Source organism: Schistocerca gregaria, chromosome 6 (assembly GCF_023897955.1).
Source record: "Schistocerca gregaria isolate iqSchGreg1 chromosome 6, iqSchGreg1.2, whole genome shotgun sequence".
Taxonomy (NCBI): Eukaryota; Metazoa; Arthropoda; class Insecta; order Orthoptera; family Acrididae; genus Schistocerca; species Schistocerca gregaria.
In genome coordinates, this window is record NC_064925.1 from 585,606,645 (window position 1) to 585,621,797 (window position 15,153).

Sequence of the window (15,153 nt, forward strand, 5' to 3'; positions counted from 1 at the left end):
ATAGTAGAACACAGATGAAGCTTCTAAGTTGATGTAATAGCCAGTAAGAAGTAGTACAAATCAAGTTTTAGGTATCGGTTATTGACTTTTTACCCTTCTTTGGTGTCTTGGACATGAGCTAGGAAATTAAGATTCTGCATGAAAGGAGGACTGGCAGCCGATTTGCACGGGAGAATGTGAAAAGTGTTCATATGTAGTAAAAACCTGAGAAATCCGTCCGTTTTCGTCATTTGTTATCGAATCGACTTAAAGCCAGATCGTCACATTGTCCGCTCTCCTCTCTGAATCGGTTGTACTTATCGTCTGCAAAGCTATGTCACGTGCTGCGGGATCTGGAGACACTAAAATCACCACAGTAGAACACAGATGAAGCTTCAAAGTTGATGTAATAACCAGTAAGAAGTAGTCCAATTCAAGTTTTAGGTATCGATTATTGCATTTTTAGCTGGCTTTGGTGCCTTGGACATGAGCTAGGACCTTAAGATTCTGCATGAAAGGAGGACTGGCAGCCGATTTGCACGGGAGAATGTGAAAAGTGTTCATATGTAGTAAAAACCTGAGAAATCCGTCCGTTTTCGTCATTTGTTAGCGAATCGACTTAAAGCCAGATCGTCACATTGGCCACCCTTCTCTCTGAAACGGTTGTACTTATCGTCTGCAAAGCTATGTCGAGTGCTGCGGCATGCTGAGACACTAAAAGCACCATAGCAGAACATAGATGAAGCTTCTAAGTTGATGTAATAGCCAGTAAGAAGTAGTACAATTCAAGTTTTAGGTATTGAATATTGACTTTTTAGCTGGCTTTGGTGCCTTGGACTTGAGCTAGGACCTTAAGATTCTGCATGAAAGGAGGACTGGCAGCCGAGTTGCTCAGGAGAATGTGAAAAGTGTTCATATGTAGTAAAAACCTGAGAATTCCGTCCGTTTTCGTCATTTGTTATCGAATCGACTTAAAGCCAGATCGTCACATTGGCCGCTCTTCTCTCTGAAACGGTTGTACTTATCGTCTGCAAAGCTATGTCGCGTGCTGCGGTAAGCGGAGACACTAAAAGCACCATAGTAGAACACAGATGAAGCTTCTAAGTTGATGTAATAGCCAGTAAGAAGTAGTACAATTCAAGTTATAGGTATCGATTATTGACTTTTTAGCTGGCTTTGGAGCCTTGGACATGAGCTAGGACCTTAAGATTCTGCATGAAAGGAGGACTAGCAGCCGAGTTGCACGGAAGAATGTGAAAAGTGTTCATATGTAGTAAAAACCTTAGAAATCCGTCTGTTTTCGTCATTTGTTATCGAATCGACTTAAAGCCAGATCGTCACATTGGCCGCTCTTCTCTCTGAAACGGTTGTACTTATCGATTGCAAAGCTATGTCGCGTGCTGCGGTATGTGGAGACACTAAAAGCACCATAGTAGAACACAGATGAAACTTCTAAGTTGATGTAATAGCCAGTAAGAAGTAGTACAATACAAGTTTTAGTTATCGATTATTGACGTTTTAGCTGGCTTTGGTGCCTTGGACATGAGCTAGGACCTTAAGATTCTGCATGAAAGGAGGACTAGCAGCCGAGTTGCACGGGAAAATGTGAAAAGTGTTCAAATGTAGTAAAAACCTGAGAAATCCGTCCGTTTTCGTCATTTGTTATCGAATCGACTTAAAGTCAGATCGTCACATTGGCCGCTCTTCTCTCTGAAACGCTCGTGGTTATCGTCTGCAAACCTATGTCGCGTGCTGCGGTATGCGGAGACACTAAACGCACCATCGTAGAACACAGATAAAGCTTCTAAGTTGATGTAATACAAAGGAAGAAGTAGTACAATTCAAGTTTTAGGTATTGAATATTGAATTTTTAGCTGGCTTTGGTGCTTGGACATGAGCTAGGACCTTAATATTCTGCATGAAAGGGGGACTAGCAGCCGAGTTGCACGGGAGAATATGAAAAGTGTTCATATGTAGTAAAAACCTGAGAAATCGGTCCGTTTTCGTCATTTGTTATCGAATCGACTTAAAGCCAGATCGTCACATTGGCCGCTCTTCTCTCTGAAACGGTTGTACTTCTCGTCTGCAAAGCTATGTCGCGTGCTGCGGTATGCGGAGACACTAAAATCACCATAGTAGAACAAAGATGAAGCTTCTAAGTTGATGTAATAGCCAGTAAGAAGTAGTACAATTCAAGTTTTAGGTATCGATTATTGACTTTTTAGCTGGCTTTGGTGCCTTGGACATGAGCTAGGACCTTAACGTTTTGCATGAAAGGAGGACTAGCAGCCGATTTGCACGGGAGAATGTGAAAAGTCTTCACATGTAGTAAAAACACGAGAACTCCGTCCGTTTTCGTCATTTGTTATGGAATCGACTTAAAGCCAGATCGTCACATTGGCCGCTTTTCTCTCTGAAACGGTTGTACTTATCGAATGCAAAACTATGTGGCGTGCTGCGGAATGCGGAGACACTTAAAGCACCATAGTAGAAGACAGATCAAGTTTCTAAGTTGTGGTAATAGCCAGTAAGAAGTAGTACAATTCAAGTTTTAGGTATTGAATATTGAATTTTTAGCTGGCTTTGGTGCCTTGGACATGAGCTAGGACCTTAATATTCTGCATGAAAGGAGGACTAGCATCCGAGTTGCACGGGAGAATGTGAAAAGTGTTCAAATGTAGTAAAAACCTGAGAGATCCGTCCGTTTTCGTCATTTGTTATCGAATCGACTTAAAGCCAGATCGTCACATTGGCCGCTCTTCTCTCTGAAACGCTTGTACTTATCGTCTGCAAAGCTATGTCGCGTGGTGCGGTATGCTGAGACACTAAAATCACCATAGTAGAACACAGATGAAGCTTCTAAGTTGATGTAATAGAAAGGAAGAAGTAGTACGATTCAAGTTTTAGGTATCAATTACTGACTTTTTAGCTGACTTTGGTGCCTTGGACATGAGCTACGACCTTAACATTCTCCATGAAAGGAGGACTAGCAGCCGATTTGCACGGGAGAATGTGAAAAGTCTTCACATGTAGTAAAAACCCGAGAAATCCGTCCCTTTTCGTCATTTGTTATCGAATCGACTTAAAGCCAGATCGTCACATTGGCCGCTCTTCTCTCTGAAACGGTTGTACTTATCGTCTGCAAAGGTATGTCGCGTGCTGCGGTATGCGGAGACACTAAAATCACCATAGTAGAACACAGATGAAGCTTCTATGTTGATGTAATAGCCAGTAAGAAGTAGTACAATTCAAGTTTTAGTTATCTATTATTGACTTTTTAGCTATCTTTGGTGCCTTGGACATGAGCTAGGCCCTTAAGATTCTGCATGAAAGGAGGATTAGCAGCGGAGTTGCACGGGAGAATATGAAAAGTGTTCATATGTAGTAAAAACCTGAGACATCCGTCCGTTTTCGTCATTTGTTATCGAATCAACTTAAAGCTAGATCGTCACATTGGCCGCTCTTCTCTCTGAAACGGTTGTACTTATCGTCTGCAAAGCTATGTCGCGTGCTGCGGTATGCTGAGACACTATGAGCACCATAGTAGAACACAGATGAAGCTTCTAAGTTGATGTAATTTCCAGTAAGAAGTAGTACAATTCAAGTTTTAGGTATTCAATATTGAATTTTTAGCTGGCTTTGGTGCCTTGGATATGAGCTAGGACCTTACGATTCTGCATGAAAGGAGGACTAGCAGCCCTGTTGCATGGGAGAATGTGAAAAGTGTTCATATGTAGTAAAAACCTGAGAAATCCGTCCGTTTTCGTCATTTGTTATCGAATCGACTTAAAGCCAGATCGTCTCATTGGCCGCTCTTCTCTCTGAAACGGTTGTACTTATCGTCTGCAAAGCTATGTCGCGTGCTGAGGTATGCGGAGACACTAAAATCACCATAGTAGAACACAGATGAAGCTTCTAAGTTGATGTAATAGCCAGTAAGAAGTAGTACAATTCAAGTTTTAGGTATCGATTATAGACTTTTTAGCTGGCTTTGGTGCTTTGGACATGAGCTAGGACCTTAAGATTCTGCATGAAAGGAGGATTAGCAGCGGAGTTGCGCGGGAGAATGTGAAAAGTGTTCATATGTAGTAAAAACCTAAGACATCCGTCCGTTTTCGTCATTTGTTATCGAATCGACTTAAAGCCAGATCGTCACATTGGCCGCTCTTCTCTCTGAAACGGTTGTACTTATCGATTGCAAAGCTATTTCGCGTGCTGCGGTATGCGGAGACACTAAAAGCACCATAGTAGAACACAGATGAAGCTTCTAAGTTGATGTAATAGCCAGAAAGAAGTAGTACAATTCAAGTTTTAGGTATTCAATATTGAATTTTTAGCTGGCTTTGGTGCCTTGGACATGAGCTAGGACCTTAAGATTCTGCATGATAGGAGGACTAGCAGCCCTGTTGCACGGGAAAATGTGAAAAGTGTTCATATGTAGTAAAAACCTGAGAAATCGGTCCGTTTTCGTCATTTGTTATCGAATCGACTTAAAGCCAGATCGTCACATTGGCCGCTCTTCTCTCTGAAACGGTTGTACTTCTCGTCTGCAAAGCTATGTCGCGTGCTGCGGTATGCGGAGACACTAAAAGCACCATAGTAGAACACAGATGAAGCTTCTAAGTTGATGTAATAGCCAGTAAGAAGTAGTACAATTCAAGTTTTATGTATCGATTATTGACTTTTTAGCTGGCTTTGGTGCCTTGGACATGAGCTAGGACCTTAAGATTCTGCATGAAAGGAGGATTAGCAGCGGAGTTGCACGGGAGAATGTGAAAAGTGTTCATATGTAGTAAAAACCTGAGACATCCGTCCGTTTTCGTCATTTGTTATCGAATCGACTTAAAGCCAGATCGTCACATTGGCCGCTCTTCTCTCTGAAACGGTTGTACTTATCGTCTGCAAAGCTATGTCGCGTGCTGCGGTATGCGGAGACACTAAAATCACCATAGTAGAACACAGATGAAGCTTCTAAGTTGATGTAATAGCCAGTAAGAAGTAGTACAATTCAAGTTTTAGGTATCAATTATTGACTTTTTAGCTGACTTTGGTGCCTTGGACATGAGCTACGACCTTAACATTCTGCATGAAAGGAGGACTAGCAGCCGATTTGCACGGGAGAATGTGAAAAGTCTTCACATGTAGTAAAAACCCGAGAAATCCGTCCGTTTTCGTCATTTGTTATCGAATCGACTTAAAGCCAGATCGTCACATTGGCCGCTCTTCTCTCTGAAACGGTTGTACTTATTGTCTGCAAAGCTAAGTCGCGTGCTGCGGTATGCGGAGGCACTAAAATCACCATAGTAGAACACAGATGAAGCTTCTAAGTTGATGTAATAGCCAGTAAGAAATAGTAAAATTCGAGTTTTAGGTATTGAATATTGAATTTTTTGCTGGATTTTGTGCCTTGGACATAAGCTAGGACCTTAATATTCAGCATGAAAGGAGGACTAGCAGCCGAGTTGCATGGGAGAATGTGAAAAGTGTTCAAATGCAGTAAAAACCTGAGAAATCCGTCCGTTTTCGTCATTTGTTATCGAATCGACTTAAAGTCAGATCGTCACATTGGCCGCTCTTCTCTCTGAAACACTTGTACTTATCGTCTGCAAAGCTATGTCGCGTGCTGCGGTATGCTGAGACACTAAAAGCACCATAATAGAACACAGATCAAGCTTCTAAGTTGATGTAATAGCCAGTAAGAAGTGGTACAATTCAAGTTTTAGGTATTGAATATTGATCTTTAGCTGGCTTTGGTGACTTGGACATGAGCTAGGACCTTAAGATTCAGCATGAAAGGAAGACTAGCATCCGAGTTGCACGGGAGAAAGTGTAAAGTGTTCATATGTAGTAAAAACCTGAGAAATCCGTCAGTTTTCGTCATTTGTTATCGAATCGACTTAAAGCCAGATCGTCACATTGGCCGCTCTTCTCTCTGAAACGGTTGTACTTATCGTATGCAAAAATATGTCGCCTGCTGCGGTATGCGGAGAAACTAAAAGCAGAGTAGTAGAACACAGATGAAGCTTCTAAGTTGATGTAATAGCCAGGAAGAAGTAGTACAATTCAATTTTAGGTATCGATTATAGACTTTTTAGCTGGCTTTGGTGCCTTGGACATGAGGTAGGACCTTAACATTCTGCATGAAAGGAGGACTAGCAGCCGATTTGCACGGGAGAATGTGAAAAGTGTTCATATGTAGTAAAAACCTGAGAAATCAGTCCGTTTTCGTCATTTGTTATCGAATCGACTTAAAGCCAGATCGTCACATTGGCCGCTCTTCTCTCTGAAACGGTTGTACTTATCGATTGCAAAGCTATGTCGCGTGCTGCGGGATCTGGAGACACTAAAATCACCACAGTAGAACACAGATGAAGCTTCTAAGTTGATGTAATAACCAGTAAGAAGTAGTCCAATTCCAGTTTTAGGTATCGATTATTGACTTTTTAGCTGGCTTTGGTGCCTTGGACATGAGCTAGGACCTTAACATTCTGTATGAAAGGAGGACTAGCAGCCGAGTTGCACGGGAGAATGTGAAAAGTGTTCATATGTAGTAAAAACCTGAGAAATCCGTCCGTTTTCGTCATTTGTTATCGTATCGACTTAAAGCCAGATCGTCATATTTTCCGCTCTTCTCTCTGAAATGGTTGTACTTATCGTCTGCAAAGCTATGTCGCGTGCTGCGGTATGCGGAGACACTAAAAGCACCATAGTAGAACACAGTTGAAGCTTCTAAGTTGATGTAATAGCCAGTAAGAAGTAGTACAATTCAAGTTTTAGGTATCGATTATTGAATTTTACCTGGCTTTGATGCATTGGACATGAGATAGAACCTTATGATTCTGCATGAAAGGAGGACTAGCAGCCGAGTTGCACGGGAGAATGAGAAAAGTGTTCATATGTAGTAAAAACCTGACAAATCCGTCCGCTTTCGTCATTTGTTATCGAATCTACTTAAAGCCAGATCGTCACATTGGCCGCTCTTCTCTCTGAAACGGTTGTACTTATCGTCTGCAAAGCTATGTCGCGTGCTGCGATTTGCGGAGACACTAAAAGCACCATAGTAGAACACAGATGAAGCTTCTAAGTTGATGTAATACCCAGTAAGACGTAGTACAATTCAAGTTTTAGGTACGATTATTGACTTTTTAGCTGGCTTTGGTGCCTTGGACATGAGCTAGGACCTTAAGATTCTGCATGAAAGGAGGACTAGCAGCCGATTTGCACGGGAGAATATGAAAAGTGTTCATATGTAGTAAAAACCTGAGATATCCGTCCGTTTTCGTCATTTGTTATCGAATCGACTTAAAGCCAGATCGTCACATTGGCCGTTCTTCTCTCTGAAACGGATGTACTTATCGATTGCAAAGCTATGTCGCGTGCTGCGGTATGCGGAGACAAGAAAAGCACCATAGTAGAACACAGATGAAGCTTCTAAGTTGATGTAATAGCCAGTAAGGAGTAGTACAATTCAAGTTTTAGTTATCGATTATTGACTTTTTAGCTGGCTTTGGTGCCTTGGACATGAGCTAGGACCTTATGATTCTGCATGAAAGGAGGACTAGCAGCCGAGTTGCACGGGAGAATGAGAAAAGTGTTCATATGTAGTAAAAACCTGAGAAATCCGTCCACTTTCGTCATTTGTTATCGAATCTACTTAAAGCCAGATCGTCACATTGGCCGCTCTTCTCTCTGAAACGGTTGTACTTATCGTCTGCAAAGCTATGTCGCGTGCTGCGGTATGCGGAGACACTAAAAGCACCATAGTAGAACACAGATGAAGCTTCTAAGTTGATGTAATACCCAGTAAGTCGTAGTACAATTCAAGTTTTAGGTATCGATTATTGACTTTATAGCTGGCTTTGGTGCCTTGGACATGACCTAGGACCTTAACATTCTGCATGAAAGGAGGACTAGTAGCCGAGTTGCACGGGAGAATGTGAAAAGTGTTCATATGTAGTAAAAACCTGAGAAATACGTCCGTTTTCGTCATTTGTTATCGAATCGACTTAAAGCCAGATCGTCACATTGGCCGCTCTCCTCTCTAAATCGGTTGTACTTATCGTCTGCAAAGCTATGTCACGTGCTGCGGGATCTGGAGACACTAAAATCACCACAGTAGAACACAGATAATGCTTCTAAGTTGATGTAATAACCAGTAAGAAGTAGTCCAATTCAAGTTTTAGGTATCGATTATTGACTTTTTAGCTGGCTTTGGTGCCTTGGACATGAGCTAGGACCTTATTATTCTGTATGAAAGGAGGACTAGCAGCCGAGTTGCACGGGAGAATGTGAAAAGTGTTCATATGTAGTAATAACATGAGAAATCCGTCCGTTTTCGTCATTTGTTATCGAATCGACTTAAAGCCAGATCGTCACATTTTCCGCTCTTCTCTCTGAAACGGTTGTACTTATCGTCTGCAAAGCTATGTCGCGTGCTGCGGTATGCGGAGACACTAAAAGCACCATAGTAGAACACAGATGAAGCTTCTAAGTTGATGTAATAGCCAGTAAGAAGTAGTACAATTCAAGTTTTAGGTATCGATTATTGAATTTTACCTGGCTTTGGTGCATTGGGCATGAGCTAGGACCTTATGATTCTGCACGAAAGGAGGACTAGCAGCCGAGTTGCACGGGAGAATGAGAAAAGTGTTCATATGTAGTAAAAACCTGACAAATCCGTCCGCTTTCGTCATTTGTTATCGAATCTACTTAAAGCCAGATCGTCACATTGGCCGCTCTTCTCTCTGAAACGGTTGTACTTATCGTCTGCAAAGCTATGTCGCGTGCTGCGATTTGCGGAGATACTAAAAGCACCATAGTAGAACACAGATGAAGCTTCTAAGTTGATGGAATGGCCAGTAAGAAGTAGTACAATTCAAGTTTTAGGTACGATTATTGACTTTTTAGCTGGCTTTGGTGCCTTGGACATGAGCTAGGACCTTAAGATTCTGCATGAAAGGAGGACTAGCAGCCGAGTTGCACGGGAGAATGTGAAAAGTGTTAAAATGTAGTTAAAACTTCAGAAATCCGTCTGTTTTCGTCATTTGTTATCGAATCGACTTAAAGCCAGATCGTCACATTTTCCGCTCTTCTCTCTGAAACACTTGTACTTATCGTCTGCAAAGCTATGTCGCGTGCTGCGGTATGCTGAGACACTAAAAGCACCATAGTAGAACACAGATCAAGCTTCTAAGTTGATGTAATAGCCAGTAAGAAGTAGTAAAATTCGAGTTTTAGGTATTGAATATTGAATTTTTTGCTGGATTTTGTGCCTTGGACATGAGCTAGGACCTTAATATTCAGCATGAAAGGAGGCCTAGCAGCCGAGTTGCACGGGAGAATGTGAAAAGTGATCAAATGTAAAAACCTGGGAAATCCGTCCGTTTTCGTCATTTGTTATCGAATCGACTTAAAGCCAGATCGTCACATTGGTCGCTCTTCTCTCTGAAACACTTGTACTTATCGTCTGCAAAGCTATGTCGCGTGCTGCGGTATGCTGAGACACTAAAAGCACCATAGTAGAACACAGATCAAGCTTCTAAGTTGATGTAATAGCCAGTAAGAAGTAATACAATTCGAGTTTTAGGTATTGGATATTGAATTTTTAGCTGGATTTTGTGCCTTGGACATTAGCCGGGAACTTAAGATTTTGCATGAAGGAGGACTAGCAGCCGAGTTGCACGGAAGAATGTGAAAAGTGTTCATATGTAGTAAAAACCAGAGAAATCCTTCCATTTTCGTCATTTGTTATCGAATCGACTTAAAGCCAGATCGTCACATTGGCCGCTCTTCTCTCTGAAACGGTTGCACTTATCAATTGCAATGCTATGTCACGTGCTGCGGTATGCGGAGACACTAAATGCAGCATAGTAGAACACAGATGAAGCTCCTAAGTTGATGTAATAGCTAGTAAAAAGTAGTACAATTCAAGTTTTAGCTATCGGTCATTGAAATTTACCCTTCTTTGGTGCCTTGGACACGAGCTAGGAACTTAAGATTTTGCATGAAGGAGGACTAGCAGCCGAGGTGCACGGGAGAATGTAAAAAGTGTTCAAAAGTAGTAAAAACCTGAGAAATACGTCCCTTTTCGTCATTTGTTATCGAATCGACTTAAAGCCAGATCGTCACATTTTCTGATCTTCTCTCTGAAACGGTTGTACTTATCGATTGCAAAGCTATGTCGCGTGCTGCGGTATGCGGAGACACTAAAAGCACCATAGTAGAACACAGATGAAGCTTCTAAGTTGATGTAATAGCCAGTAAGAAGTAGTACAATTCAAGTTTTAGGTATTCAATATTGAATTTTTAGCTGGCTTTGGTGCCTTGGACATGAGCTAGGACCTTAAGATTCTGCATGAAAGGAGGACTGGCAGCCGATTTTCACGGGAGAATGTGAAAAGTGTTCATATGTAGTAAAAACCTGAGAAATCCGTCCGTTTTCGTCATTTGTTATCGAATCGACTTAAAGATAGATCGTCACATTGGCCGCTCTTCTCTCTGAAACGGTTGTAGTTATCGATTGCAACGCTATGTCGCGTGCAGTGGTATGCGGAGACACTAAAAGCACCATAGTAGAACACAGATGAAGCTTCTAAGTTGATGTAATAGCCAGTAAGAAGTAGTACAATTCAAGTTTTAGGTATCGATTATTGACTTTTTAGCAGGCTTTGGTGCCTTGGACATCAGCTAGGACCTTAACATTCTGCATGAAAGGAGGACTAGCAGCCGAGCTTCACGGGAGAATGTGAAAAGTGTTCATACGTAGTAAAAACCTGAGAAATCCGTCCGTTTTCGTCATTAGTTATCGAATCGACTTCAAGCCAGATCGTCACATTGGCCGCTCTTCTCTCTGAAAAAGTTGTACTTATCATCTGCAAAGCTATGTCGCGTGCTGCGGTATGCGGACACACTAAAAGCACCATAGTAGAACACAGATGAAGCTTCTAAGTTGATGTAATAGCCAGTAAGAAGTAGTACAAATCAAGTTTTAGGTATCGGTTATTGACTTTTTACCCTTCTTTGGTGTCTTGGACATGAGCTAGGAAATTAAGATTCTGCATGAAAGGAGGACTGGCAGCCGATTTGCACGGGAGAATGTGAAAAGTGTTCATATGTAGTAAAAACCTGAGAAATCCGTCCGTTTTCGTCATTTGTTATCGAATCGACTTAAAGCCAGATCGTCACATTGTCCGCTCTCCTCTCTGAATCGGTTGTACTTATCGTCTGCAAAGCTATGTCACGTGCTGCGGGATCTGGAGACACTAAAATCACCACAGTAGAACACAGATGAAGCTTCTAAGTTGATGTAATAACCAGTAAGAAGTAGTCCAATTCAAGTTTTAGGTATCGATTATTGCATTTTTAGCTGGCTTTGGTGCCTTGGACATGAGCTAGGACCTTAAGATTCTGCATGAAAGGAGGACTGGCAGCCGATTTGCACGGGAGAATGTGAAAAGTATTCATATGTAGTAAAAACCTGAGAAATCCGTCCGTTTTCGTCATTTGTTAGCGAATCGACTTAAAGCCAGATCGTCACATTGGCCACCCTTCTCTCTGAAACGGTTGTACTTATCGTCTGCAAAGCTATGTCGAGTGCTGCGGCATGCTGAGACACTAAAAGCACCATAGCAGAACATAGATGAAGCTTCTAAGTTGATGTAATAGCCAGTAAGAAGTAGTACAATTCAAGTTTTAGGTATTGAATATTGACTTTTTAGCTGGCTTTGGTGCCTTGGACTTGAGCTAGGACCTTAAGATTCTGCATGAAAGGAGGACTGGCAGCCGAGTTGCTCAGGAGAATGTGAAAAGTGTTCATATGTAGTAAAAACCTGAGAATTCCGTCCGTTTTCGTCATTTGTTATCGAATCGACTTAAAGCCAGATCGTCACATTGGCCGCTCTTCTCTCTGAAACGGTTGTACTTATCGTCTGCAAAGCTATGTCGCGTGCTGCGGTAAGCGGAGACACTAAAAGCACCATAGTAGAACACAGATGAAGCTTCTAAGTTGATGTAATAGCCAGTAAGAAGTAGTACAATTCAAGTTATAGGTATCGATTATTGACTTTTTAGCTGGCTTTGGAGCCTTGGACATGAGCTAGGACCTTAAGATTCTGCATGAAAGGAGGACTAGCAGCCGAGTTGCACGGAAGAATGTGAAAAGTGTTCATATTTAGTAAAAACCTGAGAAATCCGTCCGTTTTCGTCATTTGTTATCGAATCGACTTAAAGCCAGTTCGTCACATTGGCCGCTCTTCTCTCCAAAACACTTGTACTTATCGTCTGCAAAGCTATGTCGCGTGCTACGGTATGCTGATACACTAAAAGCACCATAGTAGAACACAGATGAAGCTTCTATGTTGATGTAATAGCCAGGAAGAAGTAATACAATTCAAGATTTAGGTATCGATTATTGACCTTTTAGCTGTCTTTGGTGCCTTGGACATGAGCTAGGACCTTAACATTCTGCATGAAAATAGGAATAGCAGCCGATTTGCACGGGAGAATGTGAAAAGTGTTCAAATGTAGTAAAAACCTTAGAAATCCGTCCGTTTTCGTCATTTGTTATCGAATCGACTTAAAGCCAGATCGTCACATTGGCCGCTCTTCTCTCTGAAACGGTTGTACTTATCGATTGCAAAGCTATGTCGCGTGCTGCGGTATGTGGAGACACTAAAAGCACCATAGTAGAACACAGATGAAACTTCTAAGTTGATGTAATAGCCAGTAAGAAGTAGTACAATACAAGTTTTAGTTATCGATTATTGACGTTTTAGCTGGCTTTGGTGCCTTGGACATGAGCTAGGACCTTAAGATTCTGCATGAAAGGAGGACTAGCAGCCGAGTTGCACGGGAAAATGTGAAAAGTGTTCAAATGTAGTAAAAACCTGAGAAATCCGTCCGGTTTCGTCATTTGTTATCGAATCGACTTAAAGTCAGATCGTCACATTGGCCGCTCTTCTCTCTGAAACGCTCGTGGTTATCGTCTGCAAACCTATGTCGCGTGCTGCGGTATGCGGAGACACTAAACGCACCATCGTAGAACACAGATAAAGCTTCTAAGTTGATGTAATACAAAGGAAGAAGTAGTACAATTCAAGTTTTAGGTATTGAATATTGAATTTTTAGCTGGCTTTGGTGCTTGGACATGAGCTAGGACCTTAATATTCTGCATGAAAGGGGGACTAGCAGCCGAGTTGCACGGGAGAATATGAAAAGTGTTCATATGTAGTAAAAACCTGAGAAATCGGTCCGTTTTCGTCATTTGTTATCGAATCGACTTAAAGCCAGATCGTCACATTGGCCGCTCTTCTCTCTGAAACGGTTGTACTTCTCGTCTGCAAAGCTATGTCGCGTGCTGCGGTATGCGGAGACACTAAAATCACCATAGTAGAACAAAGATGAAGCTTCTAAGTTGATGTAATAGCCAGTAAGAAGTAGTACAATTCAAGTTTTAGGTATCGATTATTGACTTTTTAGCTGGCTTTGGTGCCTCGGACATGAGCTAGGACCTTAACGTTTTGCATGAAAGGAGGACTAGCAGCCGATTTGCACGGGAGAATGTGAAAAGTCTTCACATGTAGTAAAAACACGAGAACTCCGTCCGTTTTCGTCATTTGTTATGGAATCGACTTAAAGCCAGATCGTCACATTGGCCGCTTTTCTCTCTGAAACGGTTGTACTTATCGAATGCAAAACTATGTGGCGTGCTGCGGAATGCGGAGACACTAAAAGCACCATAGTAGAAGACAGATCAAGTTTCTAAGTTGTGGTAATAGCCAGTAAGAAGTAGTACAATTCAAGTTTTAGGTATTGAATATTGAATTTTTAGCTGGCTTTGGTGCCTTGGACATGAGCTAGGACCTTAATATTCTGCATGAAAGGAGGACTAGCATCCGAGTTGCACGGGAGAATGTGAAAAGTGTTCAAATGTAGTAAAAACCTGAGAGATCCGTCCGTTTTCGTCATTTGTTATCGAATCGACTTAAAGCCAGATCGTCACATTGGCCGCTCTTCTCTCTGAAACGCTTGTACTTATCGTCTGCAAAGCTATGTCGCGTGGTGCGGTATGCTGAGACACTAAAATCACCATAGTAGAACACAGATGAAGCTTCTAAGTTGATGTAATAGAAAGGAAGAAGTAGTACGATTCAAGTTTTAGGTATCGATTATTGACTTTTTAGCTGGCTTTGGTGCCTTGGACATGAGCTAGGACCTTAAGATTCTGCATGAAAGGAGGATTAGCAGCGGAGTTGCGCGGGAGAATGTGAAAAGTGTTCATATGTAGTAAAAACCTAAGACATCCGTCCGTTTTCGTCATTTGTTATCGAATCGACTTAAAGCCAGATCGTCACATTGGCCGCTCTTCTCTCTGAAACGGTTGTACTTATCGATTGCAAAGCTATTTCGCGTGCTGCGGTATGCGGAGACACTAAAAGCACCATAGTAGAACACAGATGAAGCTTCTAAGTTGATGTAATAGCCAGAAAGAAGTAGTACAATTCAAGTTTTAGGTATTCAATATTGAATTTTTAGCTGGCTTTGGTGCCTTGGACATGAGCTAGGACCTTAAGATTCTGCATGATAGGAGGACTAGCAGCCCTGTTGCACGGGAAAATGTGAAAAGTGTTCATATGTAGTAAAAACCTGAGAAATCGGTCCGTTTTCGTCATTTGTTATCGAATCGACTTAAAGCCAGATCGTCACATTGGCCGCTCTTCTCTCTGAAACGGTTGTACTTCTCGTCTGCAAAGCTATGTCGCGTGCTGCGGTATGCGGAGACACTAAAAGCACCATAGTAGAACACAGATGAAGCTTCTAAGTTGATGTAATAGCCAGTAAGAAGTAGTACAATTCAAGTTTTATGTATCGATTATTGACTTTTTAGCTGGCTTTGGTGCCTTGGACATGAGCTACGACCTTAACATTCTGCATGAAAGGAGGACTAGCAGCCGATTTGCACGGGAGAATGTGAAAAGTCTTCACATGTAGTAAAAACCCGAGAAATCCGTCCGTTTTCGTCATTTGTTATCGAATCGACTTAAAGCCAGATCGTCACATTGGCCGCTCTTCTCTCTGAAACGGTTGTACTTATTGTCTGCAAAGCTAAGTCGCGTGCTGCGGTATGCGGAGGCACTAAAATCACCATAGTAGAACACAGATGAAGCTTCTAAGTTG